A 13,283-nucleotide genomic window follows, 5' to 3' on the forward strand; every position below is an offset into this window, starting at 1 on the left:
GTGACAAAAAAGAATTTGCTTTCTTGTGTATGGATCAATTAAGTATGACAAAAATTAATAGCTAATTTAGTAATCCGAGTTGATAGTATAAAGTAAATTCGTGAGAAACATAAAAGAAGACTATACATATAGAAGAAAAATAAAATTGATGAGGACGTAAATGTATTTTTAATTTAATAATAGAAAAATTTATCATTATGTCACTCAATCATACCTTTACCAACATTATTAAAATTTGAATTCCTTTATATATATATATATGGTAGGATTTACTGAGTTGATTGGGTGAGTATCAAGATGTTTTTTAGCCTATTTGGCCAAGGTTCTAAAATCACCTTATTTCGAGGCGTGCTTCTCAAAAGTGTTTTTCAAAAATGTACTTTTAGTGAAAAATAATTTGTGTTTGACTACTTAGTTTGAAAATTACTTTTGAGTAGCAATTAATATTTGACCAAACTTTTAAAAAGTGCTTCTAAGTGTATTTTTTCCAAAAAATACTTTTAAAAAAGTATTTTTGGAGATAAACTATCATTTTTTGCTTCCGCTCCTGAAAAATACTTTTTTCCTTCCAAAAACTTGATCAAACACCTTAATTTTAAAAAAATTATTTTGACAAAAAAAATATTTTTGCCTCAAAAAACTTGGTCAAACGGGCTAAAAGAAAAAGTATAGAGATTAAGAAAAAACGAAAATTAGAAAACTAAACAAATATCAAAATCCCAAACAAAAAAAAAAAAAAAAAAAAAGGAACCTAACACTAATTTGAAACGTAAAGTTTAGGTTAGGGTAGTTTTAATAGCATTTGACAGCCATAAAATCAGCAGTCCAATTATAATTTAATTAATCCAAAATTTGCATTAATCCCAAAAAATATTCTCTTACAGTTTGCAATTTGAGTATGCAAATGTATTTATTTTTATTTCTCAGTAAAAGAAATTATTTGTTTTTTGAAAGCGACGAAGGAAACGGCCAGTTAAAAGCTTTTGGCCTGCCAAACTGAGTAGGTAGATGTAGCTTCAGCCAGATAAACATATGCATCACGGGTCTTGTACTAAGAGCTAACGTAGTTGTACCTTGTACACTGAAAGTGACTATTGTGACTAGAAATTCCCAGTGTACTTGGTGCATTTTCTAATTTTGTCCGTTTCTCTTTGTTTTTTTCTCTCCATTGCTGCCCAATGTAACTTTTGAGCAATTTCCTCTCTTTTTGTTGTTTCCTCTGTTTTCATTCATCCACTCAATGGCCTTTGAGTTTTCCTTTCACAAGCATCTCAGTTTTTCTGGGAAGATTTTATTACCCTTTTGTTTGTTTTACTCAATCCAAAGTTCCAATCAAAGGAAATTCACTAATATTTGGTGGGTTTTATGTGTTTTTATTGTTTGGTTTATGGGGTCTCCTGATGGAACATAATACAAGCTGAAAGGTACTTCCTTTTGCTCATATTTGTGTTTCTTGATTGTTTCCTATTTTTTGCTTGGAGGGTATTTTGCATAGTTTATAATATGAGCTTAAATGAAGAAACATGGTCAGTAAGGATTCATATAGTCAGAGGCATAGTTGTTGTTGTTGTTGTAGGGTATGTTGCATAGTTAAGATACACTCTGGAATGTTTGATTTGGTTAGAAAGATGGAATTGACATTTTTATAGTTTTCCTAATCCACATTTCCAAATAAGAAAATTAAAAGGAAATCACTAGTTCTTGGTGGGTTTTATGTGTTTTTCTTGTTTGGTTTATGGGATCTTTTGATGGAAGATAATACAAGCTAAAAGGTACTTCCTTTTTCACACTTGTACTTTTAAGGCTTGCTCATATTTATGTTTCTTGATTATGCCCTTTTTGTTCTTGGAGGGTCTGTTGCAAAGTTGGAATATTGGGTTTTGGTTAGAAGAGATATGGAATTGAGATTTTAATACTTTTCCGAAGTCTTGTCTTTAGAATTGAGTTTTGATTAGAAGAAGAATAAAGTTGATATTTTTAAAGTTCTAATGTTAACGGGTTTATTTATTTATTTATTTAGTTTTCTCTTGTTTTGATCTCTTTTGGTTGAGCAGATATTAAGGTGTTCAATGCTAGTTTTGTGAAACTTAAGTTCTTCTTCAAATCTAAGGTTCTTTTCTGTTTTTTTTTCCCCCTTCCGATGAAATGCTTGATTGGAGAGTGGAGCTAATTGGCGGTTTAAGTATCTAGAGATTTTCTTTTGGTGTGAACTGTGAAGTATATGACCTGTGCAATTCAGAGTTTTGATGTTTTCTCTATTTGTTTTATTTGTGTGATTGCAGACATCTGATGAGGAAATGATTATATTTAAAATAACACAGTAAGGTATTTGAAACTTGAGTTTTTATTTTACGGATTTCCTGTGGTAGAATCATCACATTAAATCATTAATTGGAATTGAACTATCTCTTTTGTTTGCTCTCATTTAGGTGGTTTGATATTCTAATCTGAGTGAAGATGGCCATGTCACTCGAGGACCTCCTTGCAAAGGAAAGATTTAATAGGAGGATGTCAAAAACAGTGCCTAAAGCTTCATTCGGAACAAAGAGGCAAGAAGTGGACCTATTTACCCACTTCAAGAACCTCATAAACCTGTGTCTTCATCAGGCACAAGAAAAACCGAGAAGACAAAATCTGCTATCCTGTGGCATGACTTGAAAGATAAGACCCCAAGAGTCAATTTTGCAGACAGGAGGCAAAAGAAGGAAAGTAAGCACAGAATGGGCTCGTGCGATCTATCATCGGATGTTAAGAGAATTAGTATTACTCCATCCGTTTCAATTTAGGTGAACCTATACCAAAAAGAATGACCTATTTCCTTATTTAGAAATAATTTACCTTTATTCAATGATTTATAGCCACACAAATATATGTGCCTTATTTTACACTACAAGTTCAAAAGCCTTCTCTCTTTTTTTAAACTCTGTGCCCAATCAAATCGATTCACATAAATTGAAACGGAGGGAGTAGTTCTTTTGATGAATTGAGGTTGGAGAGCGAAATGGTTCGAGATACAATCATATATACTCGAATCAAACTTACAGAAATGGGAGTGGTGAAGGCAGGTTTTCTAGAAGAAGTGAGGAAGCAGAAGGACAACGACAGTCCTTCGGAAAAGATACAAAAGCAACAACAAAATGTCTCAATAATTCTAGTAAACTTCTTTCAGGATATCCAAGCTTTAGAGATGATTATCAGAAACATATTGAACAACCTGAGACCTCCTACAGCACATCAACTAGAAGTTTGTTAACCAACAAAAGTTATGGTACAGCTGGAAGCGTAAGGAAAGCCAAGATTGAGCACACTGCAGCTATTCCTGCTCTTGATGAAGTTGTTGTTCAGGCTGTAATCTCTATCTTGACTGGATATATAATACGTTTTCTCATAGATGTAGATTTTAGGACATCACTTCGTCACAATATTTTTGCGTCCCTAAATTTTGTTGGATTAGAAGAAGGCCTAAATACTGAAAGCAAGGTCCTAGCTACTCTTGAACAGTGTTTTAAAAGGCGTTGGCCTAAGACGAGGCGTTTTACATACCGAGTCACGGGGCGTAAGTTCCATAGGTATTTAATTTTTAATATTTTATAAAATAATATAATTATAGTAAATATTTATAAACAGGTAAAATTGCATAAAAAATGAAGAAAACTATAAATATGTGATATATATATATATATAGTCAAAACAATCTATTATACGCTACTTAGAAGCTCAAGTAACTTGAGTTGAAAAGAATAAAATTTTCTACATGGAGGAACAAAAAGAATGACTAACCTTCAATTTGAACTTTAAACTTGCTGCTATGAAAGAGAATGTAGTTCTCTTTGTATTTGTAAAAATAAATTGAATATTTATTGCTTTTGGAAGATATTAACAGACTAGCGGACAAGATAAAGAATTGGAAAAGACTATGAATTGGGATTTCAATCAATAAAAAAGGTATTGACCTTTAAATTTAAGGCAGAATAGCCTAATAAATACTTGTAGTTGTCCCCGTTTGTCATGTCGGTCTCCTTACTCTATGGAGTTTCAAGTGTACACCTTAATTTGTTCAAACATGATATTGTAAATACCTCCATAGCTGTTGTTGCTCACTTGCTTGACCTGGATGACACACCAGTGTCCACGTCAAATTTTTTGTGAAAAAATAATAATTTATTTTTATCACATTATTTAAAATATTTCTAATTTCTTTTCATGTTTTTCTCCTTCGTCACTTCATTTTTCCTCCATGAAAAACACCCAGCTTCGGTCATATATTCCAAAGAAGAAATTTGGAATCTTTATATACTTAGCATGATTCTTACATCTTTAAGAAAATTGTGACGTACTTTGAGATTGAGAATAAAGGGAATACGGAGAAGAAAGTCAGAGTCACATATGCATGTAAATTAGACTCCAACATTTTTGTAATGTTTTTTTTTCCAGAAACACGAGTCAATCGATCGAATTCAAAGTCTGAGGAACACCCAAATTTTAATACAACATAGGAATAACTGAAAAGACACCAAATATGGAATACCCACCGAAAACATCAGTGAAAAAGCAAAGCACTTGCTGCAAGTTTTCTGCGATTCACCTTTTCAGGCAAGGACTAATTTGTTGCCGAATTTGTGGGATCAAATATTTCTTCCTCATCTTTCACATTTGAATGCCTAGTATGATTCGGAAGCTAATTTTCTTGGTTATCTATATCATAAGTCAATGAAGCTGAAGTTTCTTGAAAAAATGTACAATGAAAATCTGGACAAAGGCACTTTTCAGTTTGCACTTTACTACAAGGAATGGCTAACTGAAGGGGCTGAGATTCCGTTATTTCCTTCTATTGAAATTCCTTCTGTGTCTGTTCAGTGTGAAGGTTCCTTTAGCAACTCTTACCACTTAAATAGTACCTTTGGCGGTTTCTCACCTCAGCCAGTTGTCAGCAAAAAGTTATATGATGAAGTATTCCGTCATTCAAATAAACTAGAAAATGACTCAGAGGAGCACCGGAAAGAAAGCTATGAAATTAGTGTGAGGAGGCCTTCTAGTTTTGCTGCTGAAAACCTGGTAGTGCCATACTCTGCGGAAGTGATTAAGTGTATAGATCAAGATGTCAAGCCTTGTGCTACAGTTGATTCAGCAAGTGTTGAATACATAACTTTAGTGAACGTAGATTGTGATTAGCCAAAAATGTGCAAGTATGTGTATATTCTGTTGGTTAAATCACGGGTAAGTTCCTGCCCACATTTTGGCCGGAGATTGAAGCAAAGAAAACTCTCCACTGTCCATTTAAGACAACAAATACTTTTAGGTTATGGTTGTAATTTTGGGGATGTTTGTTTCTGAAATAACGATGTAGGTATCTTAGCTCCTATAATACAACTTACCCTTTGATTTTTTCAGAATCTAATTTGTAAACCTACTTGAACTTTTGTCGACACTTTTCAAGCAGTTTCATACTTTCAGTCACCTGTATATCCTTGTTCCTTCCGTCTTTGATGTAATTCTTATTGCTTCATTTAGGTATGGGTGTAGCTCATTACTTTATCTTATTCCAATTCTCAGTGACAGTTCTATAAACTTGGAATGGATGATAAGGTTTATAAATTTAAGCATACATGCCTTTTCTTTGTTGCTGGTCTTACCAAATTAAGATATGCAGTTTAATTTATTCTTGTTATATAATGTTTATGATGAGGAAAGTAAATATTTTATATTACACAAGTTACATTATGTGGTGTAGCCCAAACCCGTCCAACCCGCCCAGAGATTAATGTGTTGGGCTGCAAACATTTTAGCTCATGGGTTTATTTGGGCTGAGCCCAAGTTAGCCCATCATTTTTATAGTTCATTCTGCCCCATGAAGTAGTTCAAATACAACCCATGAAGCTCACCCAAAACAAAGGGAACTCAACCCAATTAAATATTTTTCTAGAAATTTACTTAGTTGACCGGAAGGCTCTTTTCTAAATGAATTGTTTATGGAACATTGTCTTTTTTTTTTCAACCGCTATTTTCTTTGCTTTTTCTTCTTCTTTCTTTTAATCTGTTAAATAGTTATTTAGTTTTAGAAAGTTATAAAAGCTCATGAATAGTTGAGTATAAGATTAATCCATATGTGTTTCTCAGCTAAAAATTTAAAATTAGATATATAGGAATTCATCGTTGTGCATGGAATGAATAAATTCTGAGGAAGCTAAGATAGTAAGGAATATACATAGGTGTATAAAAGGTAAAGGGCTTTGTTTATGCAAGAAGAGCATAGTTCTACAACATAGGTCAAGTTGGACGGGTTGGACTCTAACCCATTGTTTAGCTCATCTTGACTCAGCCCATCTTAGCCCAAGTATACTTTGGGTTGAGTTGGGCAATGTCCCATTTAATGACTCAACCCATTTTGACCCGCTCAAATTTAGCTCAAACCACCAATTTGCCACCCAAGGCGTTCTTCTGTGTAGTATGGTGCATCAACAGCGAGTTCTCTAGAAGAAAAAAATTTCATTGAAATATTTGGAAACTCTGATCTAGAGAATACAACTCCATTAAAGTCCAACATACTGGATTCATTTGCGCATGCAAATCTGACGGAGTTCATATTCAACAGGATAGCAAAAGCAACTTCTGAGCAGAAGGTGTAACGATCCGGTCGGTCGTTACGAGTATTTTAACCTTCGATCCCCTAAATTATATTTCATCTATGCTATATTGTGGTATTGTGACTTGTCGGGTTGTTTGGTTTTTGGATTCGGAGTGAAATAGGACACATAGTCCCTAAGTTAAAGGTTTAAGTTGCAAGAGTTGACCGTAGTTTCACTTTTGCGTAGACGACCCCGGAATGTAAATTTTATGATTCCAATAGCTCTGTGTGATGAGTTTAGACTTAGGTGCGCGGCCGGATGTTTATTTGGAGGTCCGTAGGTCATTTCGGCATAAATTGGCGAAAGTTAGAAAATGGGTGATTTTAAAAAGTTTGACCGGGAGTTGACTTTATTGATATCAGGGTCGAAATTCGATTCCGAAAATTGAAACAGCTCCAGTATGTCATTTTTGATCTGTATACCAAATTTGAAGTCATTCCAGATTCATTTAATACGTTTCGGCACGAGTTAGTAAATTGAAAGGTTTGAAAACTCATAAGTGCGATTCGAGGTGCAATTCATAATTTCGATATTGTTTGATGTAATTTGAAACCCCAAGTACGTCCGTATTATGTTACGTGACTTGTTGGTATATTCGGACGGAGTCCCGAGTATCCCGAGTGTGATTCGGAACGAAATCAGATCCATTTTTGGACTTAGGCAAATTCCAAAATTTGCAGCTTCTGGTATCACCGCACCTGTGTAGGGACTGATCACAGGTGCTGACTCGCACAAGCGAGCTATGGCTCGCAGAAGCGGAAAAAAGGGCTGCCCAGTTGGAGTCGCAGAAGCGGAACGAGCTCCGCAGAAGCGAAGGCGCTTCTGTGATGGAATGAACCGCTGAAACGAAGGCAGCGCAGAAACGGGAGACGGGGTCGCATTTGCAGTTGCGCAGAAACGGACCATTGTCCGCAGGTGCGAAGGAAGCTTTCTAGTGCTTCTTCGCAGAAGCGGAAATGCGGTCGCAAATGCGAATCCGCAAAAGCGATAACGTTGTCCGCAAATACGAAAATACCTGGACAGAATATATAATTCGGGGGTTGGCTATTTTTACCCATTTTTAGATTTTAACAGCTCGGGTGAGACGATTTTTGGGAGATATTTCACGAAAAATATTGGGGTAGAGAGTTCCTAATTCAATTTTGGTTAAAGTACCCGAATCTATAGTTGTTTTTAACATTTAATTGGTAATTTAAGTTGAAAATTTTTGAAAACCCTCTTGGTAAAATTTGAAGATTTGAGGGTCGAATTGTTATCGGAATTTAGTAATTTTGGTATGGTTGAACTCGGTTGAATGGGGGTTCGGATTTCGTAACTTTTGTAAATTCGTGACGTGGGCCTACGTTGACTTTCCGAATTGACTTTTTAATTTCTTTGTAAATATCATAAATTTTATCGTTCGAATTAGTTTCCTATAATTATATTTATAGTATGAAATTAGATAATCGAGGAAAAAGCCTACTAGTGGATTGAATTAACGCAAGTCGAGGTAAGTGACTTATCTAACCTTGTGTAGGGAAAATTTTCCTTAGGATTGGTGTTGATATGATAATTGTGATGTATTGAAAGCCGTGTACGCGAGGTAACGAGTGTTTACACGGGCTAAATGTAAAAATTTCTAGCTTTAAATTGTGTAGATCTTTGTCATATATTAATTAAATTATATTATCATGTTATACTCATCATCATTGGTCTACTTTTAATTTTAAATTTGCCTTACCATTTTCTGCTATTTATTTTACCTGTTTAGTTGAAACTTTGTTCCTTTTATTCTGTGCTCATTATTTGAAAGTTGAATTTCTTAGTTAAATTATTAAAAATATGAAGTATCTAATATTGAAATTTGGTATTGAGGCAAAGTGTTAAATTGTGAAATATTATTTTTGTTGAGTTATTCACTCCCGAATATTTTGTTGATATTTTGTACACATTGTGATTGAGCCGTGAGCTCTTTATTGTGGAAAATAATATTGTTGTTGATTTATTTGGCAAGTTGAAATATTTGGAAACTTGAGGTGGGAATTATGATATATTGTGATATTGATACGCATACGGTGGTATAAGGTTTGGGTGTTGAAACGCATGCGGTGAGATAAGGTGGGCTTGATACACGTGGCTAGTAGGGAAAATGCTAGAAGCCATGCGGTTTGATAGGGTGGCTAAAACGCGAGATGCTATTTCGGAAAAAATAATTTCTTTTAAACTAAATGTGAAGGCTCTCGCGGTGATATAAGGAAAGGAAGAAAATATTGTGAATTTATTTATGATTTGGGACTACGAGGCGGTACCTCGGGAGTGCTGTTGTTGATATTTTTTCTATTGGTGTACTTGTCTTGATCGTTTTGCTTTTCCCTAAATATGTAAATTTCTGTTTTTCTTCTATTATATATTATTTGCCCTTATTCTGTGTAGTTAAATTGTGGCATACTCCTTACTTGATTCACTTCCATTGTCATTATTATTATTATTATTATACTGTTAAACTTTTCGCCCTGTCTCTTATTATTTTCAGTAGGGCCCTGACCTGACATGGTCACTATTCTATCGAGGTTAAGCTTGGCACTTATTGGGTACCGTTGTGGTATACTCATACTACGCTTCTGCACATCTTTTTGTGCAGATCCAGATACTTCATACCAGACCAGGTATCGGTTGAACTAGTCCGTACGCAAAGACTTCAAGGTATATCTGCCGGCATCCGCAGACCTCGGAGTCCCTCTCTATCTTTATTATGTTATTTTTCTTATCTTCATTAGACTCTAATGTATAGAGATATTCAGAATAAATTCTTAGAGCTTGTGACTTGTATTTCGCCGAGTTTTGGGAATTTCTATACGTGCTGAGTTGTTGAGTTTTAAGAGTAATTATTGTCATTTTAATTATTCCGCCTGTTGATAGGCTTATCTAGTATTAGAGATTAGGTGCCGTCACAATATCTTATGGAGGAAAAATTTGAATCGTGACAGAAGGAGACCTAAGAGTCTATCCTCTGTGCTGCATGCCTGCATCTCCTCTACTTCGTTACTCGGAAAATGCTTTGGCTCTTGATTGCACAGTAACATTCTAAACTTTTGTTCTCCAATTTAACACAAAGAGAAAATGAATGAAAAAGAAACGGATACTTTTTATTTTTTCATTATAATCTCACCATTTCACTTTGAAAATGCAGCCAACAAAGGTAGTGCTTCCCGCTCAAGGTAGGTGAAAATCATCTTTGAGAGTGTTCTCTTTACGTTGAGTAATTAATTAATTGCTTTTGATGATGCTTTGAAAATATTTAGGAGTCAATTATGAAGATTATGTTGGAAGATCTTCCGCAAACATACCACAGGAATTCATTTTCCCTTTGACTAGACTTCTTTTTGAAGATCCAGTTACCCTTGAGACTGGCCAAAAACCTTTGAGAGAGTATTTATTACAAGTTGGTTATTTATATAAATGGACCTTGGGCCTAACTCAACACCCCCTCTTACGTTCAGGCATGCAAAGTGGAGCGTGAACATCATAAATGGGGTCCAACATCGGTAAAAATAATTTGGATGAACCTGACTCTAATACCATGATAAATGAACTTTGGGCATAACTCAATACCAAAAAGGGTATTATCACTTGGTTTTTTTCTTTCCCATATATTATATGAAACCTTATTACCAAAATTATCCCAATTTTGGAAATTACTCACCCTAAATAAGGTTTCCTTATAATTTATATACAATCTCTTATTAGTGTCTTAAATTAGGGGATTAAAATACATCCTTTTTCTTTTTTTCTCTCATCTTGTCTTTCCCTATTTTTCATCACCTCTCTCCATTTAATATCCATTATTAGTGTCTTAAATTAAGGGATTTAGTTATATCCTTTTCCTATTTTCTCTCCTCTCCTCTTTCTATAAATGTAAAAGGCTAACAAAAAATATGTTACCATATATACAAATACAAGAGAGATTGAAAACCTCTAGGTTTTGAATGGCAGATTCATTCTTGGCCAATTCACTTTATTCGCCCAACAAATCACTTTAATTCCTGCAGCATAGAGATGGCAACGATGGCCAAGAGAAAGAAATCTTAATCTCTTCAAATTAATTCTTTTTATCACTATTAATTAGGGTGACGGTAACTGATTATTTTTAAGTATTACGACTTTTAACTAGTACTATTAAGTAGGAGTATTAGCAAGGTGCTCGTAAATTTAATTTTTTCGGTGATAAAGAATTAAATTTCGTATAAATTTAATATATCTACAAATTAAAAAATAAATTTCGTACAAATTTGATATATCTACAACAATATATAAACTAAAAATAAATTTTATACAACTAATTATATAGTATACAATATATTTACAACTTATCTATAACTTACATTATTTTTACCTAGTTAAATACATCTACAACATCATACAAATTAAATATAATTTTCATACAAATTTTATACAATATGTCTTTTGTATGTATTTTGTATATGATTTATATATATTTTGTATGTGGTGTGTTCTTCTTCCTCTCTAAAATTCCAATCAAAACTTTCTCTCTTAATACAATTTTGATACATATCAACAACTTTAATTTATATAAAAATATAGTACTTATAACTTAAATACAAATTTTTTACAACGATTCATATATTATACAACTATTTTTCAACTTTCATACAATATTCAAATAAAAAAAAGCCAAATACATAAGTGGCCTCTTAAAGTTGCCGCAATTTTTTGTTTTGGCACTTTAACTTGGACTTGTTCCTATTAGGCACCTAAAGTAGTTAAAACTGGATCTATTGAATACCTTCTTGACAACCAGTCATGTAACGACCTGACCGGTTGTTTTGAGTGTATTATCCCTGATCCCCTATTTACTATTTTTTCCGTGTCTGTTTCTGCTTATGTGACTTGCCGGAAGGTCTTGTTTTTGGTTTCAGAGTAATTGGGGACACTTGGTCCCTAAAACAGAAGTTTAAGTCTTAGAATTTTGACCGTAGTCGGAATTGTGTGAAGACGACTTCGGAATGGAGTTTCGTCAGTTCCGTTAGCTCCGTTGGATGATTTTAGACTTAGGAGCATGTCCAGACTATGAATTTGAGGTCTGTAGCTAATTTAGGCTTGAAATGGCGAAAGTCGAATTTTTGGGAAGTTTGGCCGGGGAGTTGACTTTTTTATAACGGGGTCGGATTCCTATTTTGGAAGTTGGAGTAGGTCCACAATGTTGAATATGACTTGTGTACAAAATTTGAGGTCAATCGGACGTGGTTCGGTTTGATTCGGCATTATTTGTAGAATTTGAAAATTTCGAAGTTCATTAAGTTTGGATTGGAGAGTGATTCGTATTTTGATGTTTTTGAGGTAGTTTGAGGATTCGACTAAGTTCGTATAGTATTTTGGGACTTGATGGTATGTTTGGTTGAGGTCCCGGGGGAATTGAGTGAGTTTTGAGTGGTTAACAGATCATTTTTGGACTTTGGTTGATGGCTGATATTTACTGGTGTATATTTTTCTTGTTTTCTCTTACGCGTTCGCGAGAGGAGCCTTGCGTTCGCGAAGGGTTAATGTGAGCTGGGAAGATTTTATTCTTCACGTTCGCGAAGAAAAGGACGCAAACGTGAACGTGTGGTCTGCGTGTGCATCGCGAACGTCCGGTGTCGTGTTCGGGAAGAGAAGTGAGGCAGCTGGGGACCCTAGGTCTTTGGTCTATGCGTTCGCGAGGTATGGGCCGCGTTCGCGATGAGTTGAGCTTGTAAAGCTTCGCATTCGCGAAGCGTTGATCGCGTTCATGAAGAGTAAACTGGGAGGCAGTCTGAGTTGGCCTATGCAAATGCGAGAGGATGGTCGCGTTCGCGAAGAAGGAAATCTGGGCAGACAATATTAATTTCAAAAATGAGGGTTTGAACCCATTTTTCATATTTTGAGCTAGAGAACAAGGAATTGGGCGATTCTTGAAGGAATTTTTGTGGAGTTGATTGGAGTAAGTAATTCCTACTTGATTTTGGTTAAATCCCATGATTTCATCTTCAATTTTATCATCTAATTTGTGATTTGGGGTGAGAAATTGGGGAAAAAGAGGAAGAACTCTTGAGTTAGAATTTTGAGGTTTTGGATGAGAATTTGTTATCAGATTTGAGTAATTTTGGTATGGTTAGGCTCGTGAGTTAATAGACTTTCGGGTTTTGTGACTTTTGTCGGATTTCGAGACGTGGGCCCGGGGGCCGGGTTCGGGCCGATTTCGGATTTTTAGCTTATAATTTCATGTTTTTCTTGTGGAATTGATTCTTTTAGCTTATATTAACTGCATCGTACTGCTTGTGGCTAGATTCTGGGCATTTGGAGATTGATTCGAGAGGCAAAGGCATTGCAGAGTAGGATTTTGCGCGGTTTGAGGTAAGTAACAGTTTTAAATCTGGTCCTGAGGGTATGAAACCCCAGATTTTGGTATAATGTGACTATTTTAGAGGTGACGCACATGCTAGGTGACGGACGCGTAGGCATGCACCATGGGGGATTGTGACTTGGTCCATCCCGTGAGACTGTAAAGTCGAATAGCCTATTGTTAATTACATGTTCTCTCTGTGTTATAGAAATTTGACTGCAATCAAGTTAGAAATCATGTTTATACTATGTGACAGTATGGTTGGGACCCGCAGAGGTTGTGTACCTGTGAATTATTTG

The 13,283-nt window shown here is 34.9% G+C and overlaps 1 long non-coding RNA gene across 1 annotated transcript; it reads left to right on the plus strand.

Moving 5' to 3' along the window:
• The first annotated feature begins 1,061 nt into the window (after positions 1-1,061).
• Positions 1,062-3,422, plus strand: LOC104094706 (uncharacterized). The gene is made up of 3 exons (XR_685973.4): positions 1,062-1,424; positions 2,283-2,325; positions 2,430-3,422. It is a non-coding gene; the product is annotated as an uncharacterized lncRNA (long non-coding RNA).
• Positions 3,423-13,283: the final 9,861 nt, after the last annotated feature.

Source organism: Nicotiana tomentosiformis, chromosome 7 (genome assembly GCF_000390325.3).
Source record: "Nicotiana tomentosiformis chromosome 7, ASM39032v3, whole genome shotgun sequence".
NCBI lineage: Eukaryota > Viridiplantae > Streptophyta > Magnoliopsida > Solanales > Solanaceae > Nicotiana > Nicotiana tomentosiformis.